Raw genomic sequence first — 22,486 nt, 5'->3', positions numbered from 1 at the left:
TTCCTATCCACATAGATTGGAGGCTCAGCTGTGATAAAGACACACTTTCATGTCCCTAGCCACTGAGGCAGGTAGTTTAGAGAGTGACTTCTAGCCTGAGAGACATTCTTGGAGCTAGAGCTCCATGTAGCTACTGAACGTGCTCTTGTCTGCAGTGCATGATAAAACAACCAATAGCATGGATCACAAGTCCCTTGAAATTCTGTGATCCGACAGGCTTGGTTATTAGTTCTAGTTCCTCAGGCAGTTATGAAATGGTCAAAGAGACCAGGAAATGTGACCAAGAAAAAAAAAGCTCAGTCCACACGCTTTGCCCATTTCTGGCTGCTCCCCTTGCAGGGACAATGGGTGCCTCTTGGCATTGTCTGCCTTCAGTCATTATGAAGCATTGCAAAATTGCAGAACATGGCTCAATGATTGCTTCATGGCCAATTCCATGTCTCATTCATGCTGTTTTCACACAGACAGGCACACCATGGAGTTATTAAAGTACAGCAGAAAATGTGTTTACTAGGAGAACAAAGAACTAGAGCTCCGAGTGTCCTTACATTGTCTTGAAGATCCCAGATGAGCCCCTTGAGATGAAAGGTTGCTGCTACAAGCTTTGTGTTATGCAGGGATTCATGGCCTCTGGAGGAGAGAAATTTGATATGGGGCCAGAGATGAGGCTTGACCACTTGGAGTTTTGTGTAGCAAAATTGTATTAAAGTATAATAGAGATATGGAAAGCTTCTGACATAGACATCAGAAGGGGACAGAAAGAGTGCCCTCTTACTAGTTTTTAGCAAGGTGTTTTATGTTTGTTCAGTTCAGTTCAGTTGCTCAGTCGTGTCTGACTCTTTGCGACCCCATGAATCACAGCACGCCAGGCCTCCCTGTCCATCACCAACTCCCGGAGTTCACTCAGACTCACGTCCATAGATTCAGTGATGCCATCCAGCCATCTCATCCTTGGTCGTTTCCTTCTCCTTCTGCCCCCAATTCCTCCCAGCATCAGAGTCTTCCAGTGAGTCAACTCTTCGCATGAGGTGGCCAAAGTACTGGAGTTTCAGCTTTAGCATCATTCTTTCTGAAGAAATCCCAGAGCTGATCTCCTTCAGAATGGACTGGTTGGATCTCCTTGCAGTCCAAGGGACTCTCAGGAGTCTTCTCCAACACCACAGTTCAAAAGCATAAATTCTTCGGCACTCAGCCTTCTTCACAGTCCAACTCTCACATCCATACATGACCCCAGGAAAAACCATAGCCTTGACTAGACAGACCTTAGTCGGCAAAGTAATGTCTTTTAGAAAGCTATTAATCAGATAAGAGAGACACCTCAAAGCTGAGGGTGTTTCACTCACAATATACATTTTTGAGATATGATGGCATGAGTTGTGTCATCCCCCTGGTATAAAACAATTGATATGAATACTGGTTTGTTGAGCCGTTGTCAACCTAAAGTTTGAGAAAAGAACAAAAAGTTAGTCTTAGGTGGAACCATTTTGAAGAAAGGCAAATTTCAAAGAAATACATAGGTTCATTAATGTAGCTCAAGAAAAGCATTTCCATAAGAAAACTACATTGGTTACCTCAAGGCAGAACCAGGTGTCATCAACATAGAATTCCAAGAAGTCTCTTTTAATTCTGTGTAGAGAAGGAAAAATAATGTCTGCCACTTGCAGTTTATTTCCTCCTGCTACTTGGGGACCTCTGGCCTTCCTACCTGTTGTCCTCTCAGTTCCACATGCAGATGTATTTTTGATGTATTTGTGGGGAAGAAAGCGATACCCCCATCTTACTTCTCTGCCATCTTCTAAGAGCTTTTTATTTTTTTAAGAAAAGATAAAACTGACAAATCATTCTGTCTAAATCCAGATCCCTCCCAAGGACAAGTGTCCAAAATAAGAAATGGAAAAGGGGAAATAACCATCAATATGGCAGCAATACAAATAAAAATAGGAAAATGCTAAGAACTTTTATGTGGCAACAAATTGGACAACCTAGAGAAATGAACAAATTTCTAGAATCTTACAGCCTTCCAACACTGAGTCAAAAAGCAATAGATAACTTGAACAGACTGATCATTAGAACTGAAATAACAACTCTAGTCAAAATTAAACTTCCTGGAAATGAAACTCCAGGATGAGATGGCTCCACAGGGGAATACTACCAAACATATTAAGGATAACTCATACATATCATACTCGTACTAATCCAATCCAAAAAAATTGAACTGGAAGGAACATACTTAAAGGCATTCTATGGATCCACCATCACCCTGATAACAAAACCAGACAAAGAATTGCAGAAAAAAAAGTATGCAAGCTAATATCTCTGAAGAATATAAATGCAAAAATACTCAACCAAATTTTGACAAACTACATTCAGTGATATATAAAAAGGATCATACACTGATCAAGTGGGATTTATCATAGTGATGCAAGTATTGTACAATACCCAGAAATCAATGTGATATATCACAGTAACATAAAGAAGGATAAAAATCACATGATCATATCAATAGATGCAGAAAAATAATTTGAGAAAATTCAACTTCCATTCACAATAAAAACTCTCTTCCAACTGATTATAAAGGGAATATATCAACATAATCAAGGGCACATGCAATAAGCCCCATAACCAGCTCAATAATCAATGGTCAAATGCTGAAAGACTTCTCATTGAATTCAGGAACAAGGCAAAAACTTTCACATTCACTGTTTTCATTTAACAAAGAATTGGAAATCCCAGTCACAGCAATCAAGCAAGAATAAGAAGTATAATGGCTCAGATTGGAAGACAAGAGGTAAAAATTTCATTATTTGCAGATGACATGAAATTCTGTAGAGAAACTTTAGTGTTTCTACCAGAATACTATTAGAACAAATAAATGAACTCAACAAGGTTTCAGGATATAAAATTAATATACAGAAATTGTTGTGTTTGTATACACTAATAATGAATTATCAGAAAGGGAAATTTTGAAAAGAACAGTTTCTAAATCACGTAAAAATATACATGAAATAAACTTAACTAAGGAAGTGTATATACTATACACTGAAAACCGCAAGCATTGATAAAAGAAATTGAAGATGACTTATAAAAATTAAAAAAAAAAATCTATACTCTTGGGTTGAAACAATCAATATTATTTAAATGGGTATATTCTCCAAAGAAACTTACAGATTTAATTCAAACCTTATCAAAATACTAAGGGCATTTTTCACAGCACTGGAAAAAATTCCTAAGAATTATATTGGACTACAAGAGACCTGAGTTGTTAAAGAAATCCTGAGGGGGAAAAAGAGATGAAAGTTGGATCTATAATTCTCCCAGACATCATAATTTAAAACAAAGATACTGTTACCAAGAGTGTGTGATATTTTCACCTAAACTAATGGAACAGGATAGAGAGCAAAGGAGGGGGGGGAGAAAAAAAAATAAAATAAAAACTGATAGAGATATGTTAATTAATCTGCAACAAATGAGGCAATATATAATGGGGAAAACACTGTCTTTTCAACATGTGATATTGGAAAAACTAGACAGTCACATGTTAAATAATGAAATTAGAACATTATCTAATACCATATGTAAAAATAAACTTGAAATGCATTAGAGATATAAATGTAAGAATGGAGACTATAATACTTCTAGAGGAAAACAGGCAGAACACATTTTGACATAAATGGAAGGAACGCTTTCTTTCTTTTTTATTTTTTTTGAATCTGCCTTCTAGAGTAGTGAAAATAAAAGCAAAAATAAATAAATGGGGCCTAATTAAACTTGAAACCATTTGCACAAAAGAGAAAACCATAAACAAACAAACAAAAAAGACAACCTATGGAATGGAAGCAAATATTTGAAATTGATGCAATCAACAAAAAATTAATATATAAATTATACCAACAGCTCATACAGATCAATGTCAGAAAACAAAACAACCCAATCTAAAATGGACAGAAGACCTGAACAGACATTTCTCTACAAAAGTCATACAGATATCCAACAGGTACATGTAAAGATGATCAACATCACTTATTATTCAGTTCAGTTCAGTTCAGTTGCTCAGTCGTGTACCGCCTCTTTGCCACCCCATGAATCACAGCACGACAGGCCTCCCTGTCCATCACCAACTCCCGGAGTTCACTCAGACTCACGTCCATCGAGTCAGTGATGCCATCCAGCCAGCTCATCCTCTGTTGTCCCCTTCTCCTCCTGCCCCCAATCCCTCCCAGCATCAGAGTCTTTTCCAATGAGTCAACTCTTCGCATGAGGTGGCCAAAGTACTGGAGCTTCAGCTTCAGCATCATTCCTTCCAAAGAACACCCAGGGCTGATCTCCTTCAGAATGGACTGATTGGATCTCCTTGCAGTCCAAGGGACTCTCAAGAGTCTTCTCCAACACCACAGTTCAAAAGCATCAATTCTTCGGCACTCAGCCTTCTTCACAGTCCAACTCCACATCCATACATGACCATTGGAAAAACCATAGCCTTGACTAGATGGACCTTAGTCGGCAAAGTAATGTCTCTGCCTTTGAATATGCTATCTAGGTTGGTCATAACCTTTCTTCCAAGGAGCAAGCGTCTTTTAATTTCATGGCTGCAGTCACCATCTGCAGTGATTTCGGAGCCCAAAAAATAAAGTCTGACACTTTCCACTGTTTCCCCATCTATTTCCCATGAAGTGATGAGACCGGATGCCATGATCTTCGTTTTCTGAATGTTGAGCTTTAAGCCAACTTTTTCGCTCTCCTCTTTCACTTCCATCAAGAGGCTTTTAGTTCCTCTTCACACAGGACAGGAAAAGGTCAGTTTTCATTCCAATCCCAAAGAAAGGCAATGCCAAAGAATGCTCAAACTACTTCACAGTTGCACTCATCTCACATGCTAGCAAAGTAATGCTCAAAATTCTCCAAGCCAGGCTTCAGCAATACGTGAACCGTGAACTTCCTGATGTTCAAGCTGGTTTTAGAAAAGGCAGAGGAACTAGAGATCAAATTGCCACATCCGCTGGATCATGGAAAAAGCAAGAGAGTTCCAGAAACACATCTATTTCTGCTTTATTGACTATGCCAAAGCCTTTGACTGTGTGGATCACAATAAACTGTGCAAAATTCTGAAAGAGATGGGAATAGCAGACCACCTGACCTGCCTCTTGAGAAATCTGTATGCAGGTCAGGAAGCAGCAGTTAGAACTGGACATGGAACAACAGACTGGTTCCAAATAGGAAAAGGAGTACATCAAGGCTGTATATTGTCACCTTGCTTATTGAACTTATATGCAGAGTACATCATGAGAAACGCTGGACTGGGAGAAACACAAGCTGGAATCAAGATTGCCGGGAGAAATAGCAATAACCTCAGATATGCAGATGACACCACTTATTATTAGAGAAATACAAATCAAAACTCAATGAGGCATCACTTCACATCAGTCAGGATAGCAATCATCAAAAATTTCACAAATAATAAATACTGGAGAGGATTGTAGGAAAATGGAACCCTTGTACACTGTTTTTGGGAATGTCAATTGATGCAGTCTCTATGGAAAAAAAAAAATATGGAGTCTTCCTGAATATTAACAATAGAACTACTTGCAATTCCCCTAAAAAATAATTCCAGAGAAAAACAAAAAACACTAATTTGAAAATATGTTTGCACCCCAATGATTGTGCTAGTATTATTTACAATGGTCAAGACATGGAAGCAACCCAAGTGCCCATCAACAGATTATAAGACTAAAAATATGTGATATATATATACACATATATAGGACTGACCAAAATGTTTGTTCAGATTTTTCCATAATATCTTACAGAAAAACTCGCAGGTTTTGGTCAAGTGTATATATACAAGGAAACATCATTCATCTATGAAAAAACACTGAAATGTTTCCATTTAAAGGAATGTGAATTGGCCTAGAGCTACTATGCATAGTGAAATAAGTCAGAGAATGACAAATACCATATGATGTTACTCATATGTGGAGTCTTAAAAATAATACAAATGAATACATATACAAAAAGAAACAAATTCACATAAATAGAAAGTAATTTAATTGTTACCAAAGGGTTAGAGAAGAGGGGAGGGAAAAATTAGGGGTATGGTTAACAGATACAAATTTGTTTGTTAACAGATACAAACTTCTATAAATAAAATAGATTAGCACCATCCTAAATGGAAAAAAGAATTTGAAAAACAACAGGTGTATGTATATGTATAACTGAATCACATTGCTGTACACCTGAAATTAACACATTATTAATCAACTATGCTGCTGCTGCTGCTGCTAGGTCACTTCAGTCATGTCTGACTCTGTGCAACCCCATAGATAGCAGCCCGCCAGGCTCCACTGTCCCTGGGATTCTCCAGGCAAGAGTACTGGAGTGGGTTGCCATTGCAACTATACTCCTATATATATAACAGATAAATTCCAAGATTTAACTACCAGCAGAATTGTACCCATTATCTTTTAATAACCTAAATGAAATACAATCTGCAAACATACTGAATCACTGTGCTGTACGTTTGAAACTAACACAATACTGTAAATCAACTGTACTTAAATTAAAAACTAAACTAAAATAAAATAAAATAAAGGTTACAACAGAAATTCCCAGGTAAATCAAAACTTGGATTTTGGGATTGTTCATTATTAGTAGACATAACTTACATATTCTATATGGAGGCACTGAAGATGGAATGAAAAGGCAATGAGTAACTCAAATCAAATGGTTAAATAAAGAAAAACAGTAAATACAAATGTACATATAAAAATCAGTAGAATTTAATTTTTTGTTTTTAAATTCTCTTTTTGTTCCTGCATGCCTGCTCAGTCACTCAGTCATGTCCGATTCTATGCAACCCCATGGACAATAGCCCTCCCGGCTCCTCTCTCCATGTAATTATCCTGACAAGAATACTGGAGTGGGTTGCCATTTCTCCTCCAGGGCTTTTTGTTCCTATACAATGTAAAAATTAAAGACACAAAATGATAATTATGAAACTATGTTAATGGGTATGCAATACATAACCATGTAATATGGGACAATAAAAACATAAAATGTAGAAGGAGAGAGATGTATAGAAAGTTATATTTTATATACAGTTGAATAAAAGTTGGTATTAATTTAAGGTGCATATTTATAATGATAAGATGTTATTTTTAATTTGGGGGCAAACTCTAAAAAAATTAAAAATAAAGGAATAAATCAAGCACACTTGAAAAATAATTAAGCAGAAAACAAGGAAGTAATAGAAAAATTGAGGAGTAAAGTTATTAGAAATTTAGGAAACAAAGAGTAAAATGATGGAATTCTTAGATGTAAATAGTTACTTTAAATAGCAATGAATCAAAGTCACAATTAAATGGTTTGGATTGATATAATGAATAAATTATGATCCAACTGTATCCTGTCTTCAAGAACATCACTTTAGATTATAAGACATAATAAATTGAAATTTAAAGAATGGACAAACATATTCTGTGCAAATCATAACCAAAATAGTGCTAGAGTAGCTATAATATTCCCCTTCATGGAACACTGCCTGGTCACACTAAAGAGGCTTGTGCAATGAACCAGAAATCAAATTTCCAACTTTTGCTGGATCATAGAAAAACCAAGGGAATTCCAGAAAAAAATATCTACTTTTGTTTCATCGGCTGTGCTAAAGCTTTTGACTGCACTGCTGCTGCTGCTGCTGTTGGTTACTACGAGTGAAATGACACAGAACATACAAGACATATGAGACGCACACAAGAGACATACACTCTGGCCAGAGGGACAAGAACTGCGTGCACCAGTGAGCTCGCGGTTTATTTATATACATCCCCTCTGGGCAGAATTCCAGACTGTATGACCAAACTTGTTCAGTACAGCGCATGTGTATAAATGTTATCATACAGCAAAAAGGAGTGAAATTCCGGCCTACTGCAGAGTCTGTCCAAAGCCCTTATCACAGGAAGGGAATGTTTCATTATTAGCAAGGGACCGTTAATCTCAAGGCTGTGTCTGTCTCCTTGGCAGAACATCCTGTTTGCAAGCAGCACATCTCCACTTTCCCTATTGTGGCTGCATTAACCCTTCATCTCCCTCTTTTTTATTTTATTTAAGCCCTCGAGACATTTGTATTGATGTTCTGTAGAGCAAGGTATAAAGCTGTAGGTGGCCAACCTCCAGCCTTGCTAGCCCCTCTCGCAGCTGTGCCTGTCTTAGGTTGCCCTCCTCTGAGGGTCTTACCTGTCATTGGCTATCCAGCCATCTCTCAGGGGCTAGGTGGAGTTTTTCTAGATGATGGGTATCTAGAACTCTTTTTATTTATATGTCTCAGTTAATTTTTTGAAGGGCTCATGTTGAATGGTACAGGTGTTATACAAAACTGAGAAGAATTCCAATTACATTTCAACACAGTTTGTATAGATAAAACAGCTAATTGATCTCCAAGCCAGGAAATGGTGTGTTGAAGATTGAGCACGTCGGTAGCAAGTTGTGCATCCAAATCTCGCTGTTGTTGCCATAACAAATGAGAGTCTTTATGCCAGTCCCGAACAAAATCAGCTGTTTGAATCCCTTGGTGTAACACGAGGCCTGCTATAGCCGCTGTTGCAGTTACTGATGCAACTGCTAAAATCGAAGCAATGACCATACCAAGCATGCGTCGAGATCAATGTAGCAAAGTCTGTACAGCGGTTACTAGATGAGAGACAGCAAAAGAATCTGACCATGGCCTAGTCAGATTTATAGGCAACCATACTTTTGTTTGAGCTTTAACAATTCCTAACGAAAACTTAGAGTTATAGACTCGTCTTTTAAATTCTTTCCACCAAGATTGATTTACACGTTGAGTTAGATTACAATAATCACATGACATAGACCCCACAGAATCATTCTAAGTCTAATTCCCATATAACAATGTAAAAGGATATTTTACACATGCCATTGTGGAATAAGATCTATTAACATGTAAATTAACATGAAATGGACCCGAAGAGTCGCCACTATCCATAGTATAGTTTCCTGACCAAACAGTAAAATTACCAGAAACTGCCCATAGTTTCTAAATATCCCCTTGAATGTGTGGATATCCCTGCAATTGCAATTGAGGAGGGACAAGTGCAAATTGCTGCCATATAATTGTTTAATTACCATTGCCCATCAAAGTGCTATTTGCACGATACCACTTAAGAGATTTATTTGACCATTTTTCTAAGAATTGCCCTTAATCTGGACTCCAATCTACAATGATAGACCCAGAATAATTTATGACTTTAAAGGGTCGATGACCTCGGTAACATTCCCATTCCAAAGATTTTAGAGAAGGAGCAAAACAGTTAACAGGACATAGTGACATATGTATTCTATTATGAATGTCTATCCGGTCTGTTGAGGTGTTAAAGCCCCTGGTTGAAACAAGCACAGTAAAAGTAGCAAAATGATAATTTTTGTATTTTACCCCCCATGTATTATAAGAATGATGAGAACGTTCTTTGGTGGACAGACAAAAGGGGTGCCCTCCTATGCACAAAGGAATACCTTCCATTGAAATGGTCAAATTACTAATATTATATTGTTGTTTATGATGAGGTATTTGTTCTATTCCCCTGAAAGCTGGTGGGGGAAAGAAGGCAGTCTCATTAGTGCATACCTGCACTTTTGGTTCCCCCCAGGAAATTACTCTTACTAATGGGGGATTAGGTATATATGCCCAATATGTATGATTACTTGCCGATACACCGATTACCTGATATGTTACTACCGCCATCATGGCAAGCAAAAGATTGGTAGGATTCAGAGGTTGTCTTGCTTTCATTAACGTTTTTTCTGCTTCTTGGGTCAACTTTTTCATTTGACCCCACATAGGAGGTGTTGCTTCCCTTGTATGAAAAGTAAAGCTCCTCTGCATAGTAAGCTCTTCGAATTTTTGAACAAAGTGATCAGCCATTGTTGATTTTGATTAATCTCGCTGGGGTCCAAAACCTGTAATTATTAATCGAAATGAAAGCATACCCTCATCCCAGATATATTAATGATGTTGGGATCTAGCCTTTCTCTTTATCTTTATACCAAATGGGCATATTCAAGATCTTCTTGTCTTCTTTTTTCCCTTGAAAATGCAACTTTGCTGCTGATAGATTTCCCTTGCTCCAAATATTCAAAAAATTTAGGGTAAGTAAGGTTTTATTCAAAATGTCTTTAGGTTTCATAAATCTCTCCTGTCCCCCCTTTTTTATTTTATCAAGATATTCATGCAAGGTATGATTAGCTCTTTCAATGATAGCTTGCCCTTGACTATTATAAGGAATACCAAAAGTATGAGTTATATGACATTGGGATAAAAAGTGAGCTAATTTTGCAGATTGGTAGGCAGGTGCATTATCAGTTTTCAATTCAATTGGTAATCCCATAATTGCAAAACAAGATAACAAATGAGTAATAACAGCATCAGCCTTTTCAGCATGTAATGCAGTGGCCCATTGAAGATGTGTGTACATATCTATAGTATGATGCACGTATTTTTGTTGTCCGAAAGAAGAAATGTAAATTACATCCATTTGCCATATTTGATTTGCTTGTTGTCTTCTTATGTTGACACCTGGTGAGGTAAACGGTAAAGCAAAGGGTGCACATATGGAACAAGAACGAACAATATTTTGGGCTTTTTTTCACGTAATAGCATGAGATTTTTGTAACCCTTTGAAATTGGTATGCTGTAAGAGATGTTCTTGTTTTGCCGCTTCTATAGGATAAAGTAAGGCATCAATTGTAGCATTTTTATTTGCATCTGTAAAAATGGTGGGTCCCTTAATTGGAACATCTGAAATTGGGGATTGAGATATCATAGAGTTAGTCTGGAGAAAATCAATAAATTTAGATGACAGATAATGATTAGAAAACGAACCAGGAAATGAGGCAAGAGAAATTTGCCAGTTTTCATTAAACTGTAAACATCAAGATATTTGAGCAGTTGTTAATTGAGTAACAATCTGGTATGGTTCATATCCTGACAATTGTAAAATATGATGGTGACCTTTCTGTATGAAGAAGGCTAATTTATCCATATATGTAGTCAATTTTTTGGAAAAGCTATTAGGTAAGAAAATCCATTTTATTAATCCTTTTTTCTTGAGCAATTACACCAGATGGAGAATAAGGGGTATGAAATATTATAAATGAAATCGGTTGAGATGCATGTAAGTAAGTCAAAAAACCGTCATTTAGTCATTGCTCAACAAATCAAAGTTCCTGTAAAGCCAATGGGGTTAAAGTTTGGGGGCTATCCAGAGTTGTATCTCCCTCTAAAATAGAAAACAAATGTCATAATTGATAAGTAGGAATCCCAAGTACCAGGCGTAGCCAATTGATATCTCCCAATAACTTTTGAAAATCATTTAAAGTTTTGAGGTGGTCTCTTCTAATTTGCAACTTTTGTGGCCTTATTCTATGTTGTTTCAATATCGTTCTTAAATATGAGATAGGAAAGTCTTTTTGAATTTTTTCTGGGGCTATTTGCAAATTGTATAGTTTTAAAGCTTCCTGTACTTTTAGAAAGAATTCATCACATTCTGTAATACTAGGAGCTGCTAATAGGAGATCATCCATATAATGATATAGAATATAATTGGGGTATTCTTGATGGAGGGATTGTAAAGAGCGAGCTATGAATTCTTGACATAAAGTAGAATTGTTTGTCATTCCCTGTGGTAAAACTGTCTATTGATAATGCTTAACAGGCTGAGCATGATTAAGGACAGGAACTGTAAAAGCAAATTTATCTCTATCTTGCAATTGTAGGGGAATGGTAAAAAAAAAAAAAAAAATCCTTAAGATCTAGCACCATTAAGGACCAATTTTGAGGAATAAGAGCTGGAGAGGGGAGTCTCAATTGTAATGCTCCCATAGGTTTAATATACTTATTAATTTCTCGTAAATCAGTTAACATTTCTTGTGCCAATTGTTCTAATGCCTCAAGCTTTATTTGTGGTAATGGCCACTGCTCAACCTATTTTGGAGTATTAGTTAACCATTTTAATGGGAGGGCTCAAGGAATTTGAGCAGTGGCTACTAGTTTTCCAGGGGAATGGTTATAGGAGCCCCCAAAGGAGAGAGAAGATCTCTTCCCCATGTATTAATAGGTATATCTACAATATAAAAGGTAACAAACATTGATCTTCCATTATGGAATTGGCATTGTAAGGGATAGGTACTCTTCCAGACATCTGCAATAGAGCCCAATCCCGTCAGCATTAAAAGGCTTTTTTCTTTTTCCCAATCTTGGGGCCATTGTTGAGAAGAAATAATTGAAACATCTGCCCCAGTGTCTAATAGTCTCTCAAAGTTTTTTCCTTGTATAATCAAGGAGAGAACAGGGCAAGAATCTTTGATAAGCATTTCCCAAAATATATGCCGTCCAGTATTTCTAAATCCTCCTGTTCGTTCATTAGGAAGAACCAAAAAGAGATGAAGCTCTTCTGACATTAGCAAGGGGCTGTCTCTGACCAAAGGAGTTAACTTAGGGCTCTAATTGATAAATTTCCTGGGCATGAAAGGAGTGTTTCAAACCCTCTGTTAGCATTTTAGCTTACATGGCAGCTTTATCCAGACTCTTGCAACATTGTTGAGCCTATGCAATGCTTGCTGCCAAGTTCTTATATCCCTTATCCATTGTGTTCCTGGGAGTGCATATAGTCAGGATGTAGAAGAAGCAAGCAATAGCCCCAGTATTGGCAACATTAGACTTTGAGTTAATAAGTTCTTTCTTTGCTGTAACCTGCTGAATCTTTGCTCCATAAAAATGTAACTTTGTACCTTAAGGGTGAGGCAGGCTAAGAATTTAAGAAGAAGCACTTTAAGGAAAAATCATTGTTCTGGTTGGAGTATGCGGGCTGCCAGGGGGACAGGGAGGAAAAGACCCTGATATACGTTTGCATTCAGTATTTGCATTCTCAAATGCTAAAGTTTGTAATAATATCTCTGAAATTTTATCTTTCCCCTAAGTTGCCTTTTCCCAATGAATCTAGCATAGCCAAAATAAAGGGAGATTGAGGACCCTATTACGCTACTGCAGCTTTAAGATCTTTAAAAAATTTATATTCCAAAGGAGAGTGTATTGAATATTTATCACTTTGTCATCTTGCTGTCTCTGGATGGGAAATAATTGTGGAGGATCGATAAAACCACTAGGAGGAGCAAGCAAGTCATCATCATGAAGCATAGACAAAGGAAAGGAGAACCGACAATGTTCCTTGCCCACATCGGGCCGATCAACCGTAGTGGGAAAAAGAGAAGCATAAGGAGGAGTAGAAGGCACAGATTTCCTCTCCTCCCTACGGGATCTCCACCATTACTGAAATAAATGGGTCATTTCTTTAATCTTTTTACCCTCCTCTGAAAAAACTGAAGAAGCCTCTGAATCTGATTCTGAACTATCAGATGTTTCACCATTTCCAGAAGGAGGCTTACTTGTATCCTTACCTTTAGGCAATGCAGAAACCCCACCAATGTTTGGCACATTCTCATAAATTGTTTCTTCCTTCATTGAAGCATTAGATTTAGTCTCATTATTAGTAGATAGCAAAGTCAAAGCCTGTGTTATAGCATTACATAAAGTCCATAACATGATTTTATACATAAATTTACGTATTGTGCCCGTAATGAACATTTATTTCTTCCTAGCAGGATTTCCCCATGGTTTTTTGAACCATGAACTTTTGAAAGTTCCCATCTGCTAGGGTGAGGAATTTCCCATGATTATGTACATGAATTCACCTAGCAATTTTTCTTAAAGTTCCCTTCTGCTAGGGTGAGGAATTCCCCATGATTTCCCGAAAGCTACCCTGCTATGGATCTAAAATCCCCCCGGGGTTTCTTACCTCTTTCGGTTTCACTCGAGCCCCACGTTGGGTGCCAGATGTTGGTTACTACAAGTGAAATGACACAGAACATACAAGACATACGAGACGCACACAAGAGACATACACTCTGGCCAGAGGGACAAGAACTGTGCGTGCCAGCGAGCTCGCGGTTTATTTATGTACATCCCCTCTGGGCAAAATTCCAGACTGTATGACCAAACTTGTTCAGTACAGCGCATGTGCATAAATGTTGTCATACAGCAAAAAGGAGTGAAATTCCGGCCTACTGCAGAGTCTGTCCAAAGCCCTTATCACAAGAAGGGAATGTTTCATTATTAGCAAGGGACCGTTAACCTCAAGGCTGTGTCCGTCTCCTTGGCAGAACATCCTGTTTTCAAGCAGCACATCTCCACTTTCCCTATTGTGGCTGCATTAACCCTTCAGCTGCTGCTGCTAAGTCACTTGAGTCGCGTCCAACTCTGTGCAACCTAGATGTCAGCCCACCGGGCTCCTCTGTCTCTGGGATTCTCCAGGCAAGAATACTGGAGTGGGTCACCATTTCCTTCTCCAATGCATGCATGCATGCTAAGTCGCTTCAGTCATGTCCGACTGTGGGACCCCATGAACAGCAGCCAGGACCCATGGACAGGCACCTTTGTCCACAGGATTCTCTAGGCAAGAATACTTGAGTGGTTTGCCATTTCCTTGGATCACAGCAAACTGGAAAATTCTTAAAGAGATGGGAATACAAGACCATGTTATCTGTCTCCTGAGAAATCTTTATGTGGTCAAGAAGCAACCTTACATGAAAAGATGGATTGGTTCAAAAAGTGGGAAAGGAGTATGACAAGGCTGTACATTGTCACCCCGTTTATTTAACTTGAATGCAGATTACATCATTTGAAATGCTGGACTGGATGAGTTACAAGCTGGAATCGAGGTTGCTGGGAGAAATATCAACAACCTCAGATATGCAGATTATACCACTTTAATGGCAGAAACAGAGGAACTAAAGAACCTCTTGATGATGGTGAAAGAAGAGAGAGAAAACAACTGACTTAAAATTCAACATTCAAAAATCTAAGATCACTTGATGGCAAATAAAAGGGGAAAAAGTGGAAACAGAGACAGATTTCCTTTTCTTGGGTTCCCAAATCACTGCAGATAGTGATTGGAGCCACAAAATTAGAAGATGCTTGCTTCTTGGAAGGAAGGCTATGACAAACCTAGGCAGGCATCACTTGGCCAAAAAAGCTCTGTATAGTCAAATCTATGTTTTTTCCAGTAGTCATGTATGGATGTGAGAGTTAGGCCATAAGGAAGGCTAAGCACCAAATAACTGATGCTTTCAAACTATGGTGTTGGAGAAGACTTTTGAGAGTTCCTTGTACAGCAAAGAGATCAAACCAGTCAATTCTACAGGAAATCAATCCTGAATAATCATTGGAAGTAAAGATGCTGAAGCTCTGATACTTTGCCCACCAAAGAGTCAACTCATTGGAAATGACCCTGATGCTAGGAAAGATTGAGGGCCGGAGGAGAAAGGGGTGACAGAGGATGAGATGGTTGGATAATATCACCGACTCAGTGGATATGAGTTTGAGCAAACTCTAGGAGATAGTGAAGGACAGGGAGGCCTGGTGTGCTGCAGTCCACAGGGTTGCAAAGAGTCAAACATGACTTAGCTACTGAACAATGATACCACTGAACTATTAATATACAGCTAAAATTGTTAAAGTTGTAGATTTTATGTTATGTATGTTTTACTACAATTTTTTCAATTAAAAAATATATATAGTGGAATATATGATGAATTCCATTTTGAAGAGGTACATATTGGAAATGCAGGATTGAAATTGTCCTGAGACTTGTGAAAAGTATCAGAACTAATGAATGTCTTCACATGTAGATCGTTGTTAAAGGCATGAAATAATATACATACATACATACATACATACATATATACATATATATATAACTAAGGAAGAAAGGAGAAAAAATGTTGCAAGATAGACTTGATTTTTACTCATCTCTGTTTCTCTAATAGTTAACATATTGGATGAAATGAGTGCTTAGTGGATGGATCCTGAATAAATGAATGAAAATATATAGCTTTATTTGGTATAAAGAAAAAGAAAAATGATCAGAAATGAAAGAGAATGCGACATTAATTTCTGTATCTGTTAGTTTTCTTGATATTAAATTCTAGATAATGCCCTCTAAATTTGACTTATAAGCTGCTTTGAAAATGTTAATATAGTTGTTTTTTCAATTAGTAAAAATTCCAGGGAATAAAACCATTATTTTTCTAACAATCCATATTTTCTATATGCCAACTACAAAACAAATGCCATGATATATATTGATACATACAGTCATTACCTGAGACCTTATATGCCTATGAGAACAAAATGCTTTGTTATTATTGTGTTGCCTTTTATGTTAACACATGAAACACATATGTTCTTTAGAACAAAATGTAATTGGCATGCAGTGTGCTGTTAGTTCAGTTCAGTTCAGTCACTCAGTTGTGTCCGACTCTTTACCACCCCATGAATCGCAGCACGACAGGCCTCGCTGTCCATCACCAACTCCCGGAGTTCACTCAGACTCACGTCCATCGAGGCCATGATGCCATCCAGCCAGCTCATCCTCTGTTGTCCCCTTCTCCTCCTGCCCCTTATCCCTCCCAGCATCAGAGTCTTTTCCAATGAGTCAACTCTTTGCATGAGGTGGCCAAAGTACTGGAGTTTCAGCTTTAGCATCATTCCTTCCAAAGAAATCCCAGGGTTGATCTCCTTCAGAATGGACTGGTTGGATCTCCTGCAGTCCAAGGGACTCTCAAGAGTCTTCTCCAACACCACAGTTCAAAAGCATCAATTCTTCGGCGCTCAGCCTTCTTCACGGTCCAACTCTCACATCCATACATGACCACAGGAAAAACCATAGCCTTGACTAGACGGACCTTAGTCGGCAAAGTAATGTCTCTGCTTTTGAATATGCTATCTAGGTTGGTCATAACTTTTCTTCCAAGTGCTGTTAAATCACACCTATTTTCTTCAATGAAGTCATCCACAACTTTAGAAGAGATTTTTATCCTAAAGAAGCAGTTTAAAAGCAAAAAAAGAATGCTTTGCTCTTGGTATCAGCTACCAGTATTAGAGTATCATACTTTTGTAATACTATTGAAATACAGTGAATGTTATTTTTCCCTCCAGTTTTTCTTTGGAGGGATATGGTTAACATATAGAACTATTAAGCTTAAGGTATACACTTAATGCTTTGACATACATACTTTATGCAATAATTATCACAAGTTTAGCGAGCATCTATTATTTCATATAAGTAAAAAAAAAGCATTTTCCTTTTGATGAGAATGCTTAGGATTTACTCTCTTAACTTTTATATAAAACATATGGCAGTGTTAATTATATTCATCATGCTGTACATTACAGAGGAATACATTTCATTGCATTTTTTCCTATTTTTACAGAACTCTTTAATTATGTTGCATTTTGTCCATGTTCTTGATTTTGTATTTTTGCTAGTCCAGTTTTTAGTGCTAATTTTCACTTATAGGTGTGTTTCCTGGCTTGAGTGCTCTCTCTTTTTTCACCCTGTTTTTATACTTTTTAAAAAACTTTTTCATCTCTTCTTTACTCTTTGTAAGTGTGTGAGTTTCTTTGAGTGTTCTGGACTGTTGCCTCCAACATTAGTCTTGGGGTTTGTTTACTGCACTGTGTGTCCTGTAAAGTCTTGGTGTTACAGCTAGGAATTGGGCCTGAACCTTCAAGGTGGGAGACCTGATTCTAGGATTTTGGACAATGAAAAAACTCCCAACACATGGAGAATTAATTGACAAGCGTTCTCTCAAAGTCCTCCATCTCAACACTAAGACCAAGCTCTACCCAAAGGCCAGCAAGCTCCAGTGCTGGGCACTTCATGCCAAACCTTCAGTAATTTAGGAACACAACCCTCTTCGTTAGCAGAGAGGCTTCCCAAAGCCATACCAAGCTCACAGATACCCCAAAACACACTACTTCAGTGAGAAAAAGATCCAGTTCCATCTACCAGAACACAGGAACAAGTTCCTCCAACCAGGAAACCTTCACAGGCATTGCTCCAACCCACCCTTGTGAGGGAGACTCCACAATTAAATGGAACTAGGGTGAACTCCATCAATTCTAAAGGAAATCAACACTGAATATTCATTAGAAGCATTGATGCTGAAGCTCCAGTACCTTGGCCACCTGATGCAAAGAGCCAACTCATTGGAAAAGACACTGATGTTGGGAAAGATTGAAGGCAGGAGGAGAAGGGGACGACAGAGGATGAGATGGTTGGATGGCATCATCGACCAATGGACATGAGTTTGAGCAAACTCCAGGAGATAGTAAAGGATAGGGAGTGCTGGCATGCTTCAGTCCATGGGGTTGCAAAGATGTGGACACGACTCAGTGACTGAACAATAACAAATCTATTGTACCTGGACCTGAAGGAGTGCATTTCCTTCCTCTTCTTTGGTCACAGAGCCTAGAGTGTTCTGCTTTGGTTTGGGGCCTGCCTTTGCTTCTAGACTGCCTTCTGATGTCTGTTCCCCACCCAGACAAGAGGGGACAAGGGATGATGCTTATTAGGGCTCACGTGCTCTGTTGGGTTGGGGGGAGGGTGGGTTATGTTAGCCAAAATTAGGAAGTACCAGGGAGTGCCTGCAGTGGTAGAGACCTTCAGGATGTTGCTACAGTCTGAATGGAGTCGTGTGCTCTCCAAGAGGAATTGGCCCCTTGTTATGGGTTCCTAGGAAGAGTCAAGCTTCTTAGGCTTCCAGTAAGGTGTGGGCAGTCACAGCTTCGTGGGAACTGCCACCTCTGGGGTCAGGACCACAGTGATGGCATTTTAACTGCTGTCTCAGGCACTCTCCCTGGCTTATGTTTCCCCCACTGTGATCATAAACTGCAGTCACATTTAATTCTGCCACTGGCACTCCTGCTGACTTTGGCAGCCACTGGGGAACACAGCCATTGTCTGCAAGTGCTCAAAGTTAGAGAGTCCTCATGACAATGATCTCTTGCCTCTCTGGGAGACCCAGTCTTTTCCCTAGACTCCCTCAGCTGTGTTGTACTAGCTCTCTCAGAGTATCTTCATGGCAGTCAATCCCAGTCCTCTCCCTGGGGTCCAACCCCATACCCCAAGCCTGAGCCTCAGCACACAGCCCTCACTCTTCATGGGCATGAAAGCCATTTCTTGGCTGGAAAGTGCTGTTTGGCAATGACCTCTGCAGTGAATTCTCTCCATTTTGCCTTCCAAGTACCTGTTGCTGTGTTCCCCTCTGAGGTTTTGTAGTTCCCCTCTGACCTCGCCTGTGGGGGGGTTTCTGGGTGTGTAGAAACCTTTCCTCCTTCAAGACTCCCTCCCCAGGGTGCAAGTGCCCATCACAAAGTCGTTTGTCTACTTTCTTTTTCTTTATCTTTTGCCCTGCCTCATTCTGAGGTGATTGGCTTCTCTTTTTGGAAGTCTGGCATCTTCTGCCAGTGTTCAGAAGGTGTTCTGTAGGAGTATTTTTGATGATATTTGTGGGTTTGAAGGTGATCTCACATTCTTAGTCGTCCACCATCTTGTAAGTTTCTATATCACTTTTTAAATATAAGTTCATTTGTATCATCTTTAGAATCCATATACAAGTGATATTATATCATATCATATCTGCTTTGTCTTAGTTACTTCATTTCATATGATAACCTCTAAGTCCATCTATGTTGCTGCAGATGACATTATTTCATTATTTTTTATTGCTGAGTGATATTCCATAATGTATATATTGATACCACATCTCCTTTATCCATTTTTCTGTTGATGGACATATAAATTGCTTCCATGTCTTGGATATTGTAAATAGTGCTGCAATGAATATTTGGGGTATATTTATATTTTCAAATTATCATTTTGTCCAGACATACGCCTAGGAGTGTGATTGCAGGATCTTATGTTGGCTCTTCTCAGTTTTTGAAGGAACCTCCATACTGTTCTCCATACTGGCTATAACAATTTATTAATACATTCCCATCAACAGAGTAAGAAGATTTCTGTTTCCCCACACTCTCTCCAGCATTTATTATTTGTAGACTTGATGATGGGCATATGACTGACTGATGTGAGGTAATATCTCATTGTAGTTTTTATTTACATTTCTCTAATGATTAGCGACACTTAGCATCTTTTCATGTGTCTTTTGGATATCGGTATCTCTTTGGAGAAAAGTGTATTTAGATCTTATGTCCATTTTATGGTGTTTTTTTTTCATATTAAGCTTCATAAGGTTCTTGTATATTTTGAAGATTAATCCCTTATCAGGCTCATCATTTACAAATATTTTCTCCCATTCTGTAGGTTGCATTTTTATTTTGACTAAAGTTTCCTTTACTATGGAAAATCTCCTGAACTTAATTAGGTTCCATTTATTTATTTTTGTTTGTATTGCTATTCCTTTAGAAAACAGATCCAAAAAGACATTATTGTGATTTATGTCAGAATATCCTGCCTACATTTTCCTCTAGGAGCTTCATAGTATCTGGTTTTACATTTGGGTCTTTACTCCATTTAGAGTTTATTTTTTGTTTATGATAGAGAATGGTCTAATTTTATTCTTTTATATATAGCAGTTTTCTCAACATCATGTAATGAAGAGACTTATCTTCTTCATTGCATGTTTTTGTCTTGTTTGTCATAGATTAGATGACCATAGTTGCGTGGGTTTACCTTTGGACTTTCTGTCCTTGTCCCTTGGTCTAAATTTCTGTTTTTGTGCCAGTACTATACTGTTTTGGTAACAATAGCCTAGTACTATATTCTGAATTCAGGAAGCCATATTGAGGAATCCATATTTGTATGTTTTACTCAAAATTGCTTTGACTCTTCTGGGTCTTTTGTGTTTCCATACAAATTGTAAAAAAAATTGTTCTGGTTTGTGAAAAATATCATTGATAATTTTGTATATGTTTTATTGATCTCTAGATTGCTTTCAGTAGTATAGTCAGTTTTACAATAATGATTCTTTCAATCCAAGAGCACAGTATATCTTTCCATCTGTTTGTGTCACCTTTGATTTCATTAATCAGTGTCTTAAAGTTTTCAAAGTACAACATTTTGCATCCTTAGGTAAATTTATTCCTTGATATTTTAATTCTTTTTGATGAAATGGTAAATGATATTGTTTTTTCTCTTTCTCTTTTATCATTCATGTATAGATGTGTGAACTATATCTGTGTGTCAATTTTTTATCCTGCAACTTTACCAAATTTTCACTGATTAACTCTTAGTTTTCTGGTAGCATCTTTATGATTTTCTATGTATAGTATCATGTCTTCTGCAATCAATGACAATTTTATTTCTCCTTTTCCAATTTGGATCCCTTTTGTTTTCTTCTATGATTTCTGAGGTTAGGACTTCCAAAGCCATGTTGAATAAAGGAGGAAAGAGTGGGCTTCCTTATCTTGCTCCTGATCTTTGAAAAAATTCTTTCAGTTTTTCACCATTGAATATGATGTTAGGTGTAGGTTTTCATATATGGACTTTATTATGTTGAGTTAGATTCCTTCTATACCCACATTCTGGAGAGTTTTTTGTCATAAATGGATGTTGAATTTTTCAAAAACTTTTTTTGGATCTATCCAAATGATCATATAGTTTTTTTTTTTTTCATTTTGTTAATTTGGATATCATGCTGATTGATTTGAAGATATTGAAAAATCTTTACATCTCTAAGTTCCACTTGATCATGGTGCACTATCTTTTTCATGAATTGTTGGATTTGGTTTGCTAGTACATTGTTGACAATTTTTATGTGTATGTTCGTCAGTCATATTTGCATGTAATTTTATTTTTTGTTGTGTCTTTTCCTGGTTTTGGTATCAGAGTGATTGTGTTCTCATAGAATGAGTTTGGGAGTGTTTTGTTTACTGCAATTTTGGGGAATATATTCAGAAATATAGATGCTAACTCCTTTCTAAATGAATGGTTCTGGACTTTTTTTTGTTGGGAATTTTTCATCACAAATTCAATCAGTGCTTGTAATTGGTCTGTTCATTTATTTTTAAATTTCTTCTTAGTTCAATCTTGGGCGATTGTACTTTTCTATGAATTTGGCCATTTCTTATAAGTTATTAATTTATTGGATACAGTTGCTTCTAATAGCCTCTTATGGTCCTTTGTATTTATCTGGTGTCAATTATAACTGCTTTTTCATTTCTAATTTTATTTATTTGAGCCCTTTCTTTTTCTCTTGAGTTTGGCTAGTGTTTAATCAATTTTGTTTATCTTTTCCAAGAACCAACTTATATTTTCATCTTTTATACTCTTCTCTTAAGTTCTATTTCACTTATTTCTGCTCTGATATTTATGATTTCTTTTCTTCTACTAAATTTGGGTTTTGTTGATTTTCTCTAGTCGTTTTCACTATAAGGTTAAGCTATTTACTTGAGATTTTTCCTTTTGTGCTGAACGCTATATTTCTATACGGAGAAGGCAATGGCACCCCACTCCAGTACTCTTGCCTGGAAAATCCCATGGATGGAGGAGCCTGGTAGGCTGCAGTCCATGGGATCACTAAGAGTTGGGCACGACTGAGAGACTTCACTTTCACTTTTCACTTT

The 22,486-nt window shown here is 37.6% G+C and overlaps 1 long non-coding RNA gene across 1 annotated transcript; it reads right to left on the bottom strand.

Moving 5' to 3' along the window:
• Window positions 1-643: 643 nt before the first annotated feature.
• LOC138071412 (uncharacterized) lies at window positions 644-13,970 on the bottom strand. The gene is made up of 3 exons (XR_011144195.1): window positions 13,857-13,970; window positions 1,572-1,626; window positions 644-1,437 (listed from the first exon to the last, which is right to left on the bottom strand). It is a non-coding gene; the product is annotated as an uncharacterized lncRNA (long non-coding RNA).
• Window positions 13,971-22,486: the final 8,516 nt, after the last annotated feature.

The sequence above is a fragment of the Capricornis sumatraensis genome, chromosome X (genome assembly GCF_032405125.1).
Source record: "Capricornis sumatraensis isolate serow.1 chromosome X, serow.2, whole genome shotgun sequence".
Classification (NCBI taxonomy): Eukaryota; Metazoa; Chordata; class Mammalia; order Artiodactyla; family Bovidae; genus Capricornis; species Capricornis sumatraensis.
This window is presented reverse-complemented; position numbering and strand designations above follow the sequence as displayed.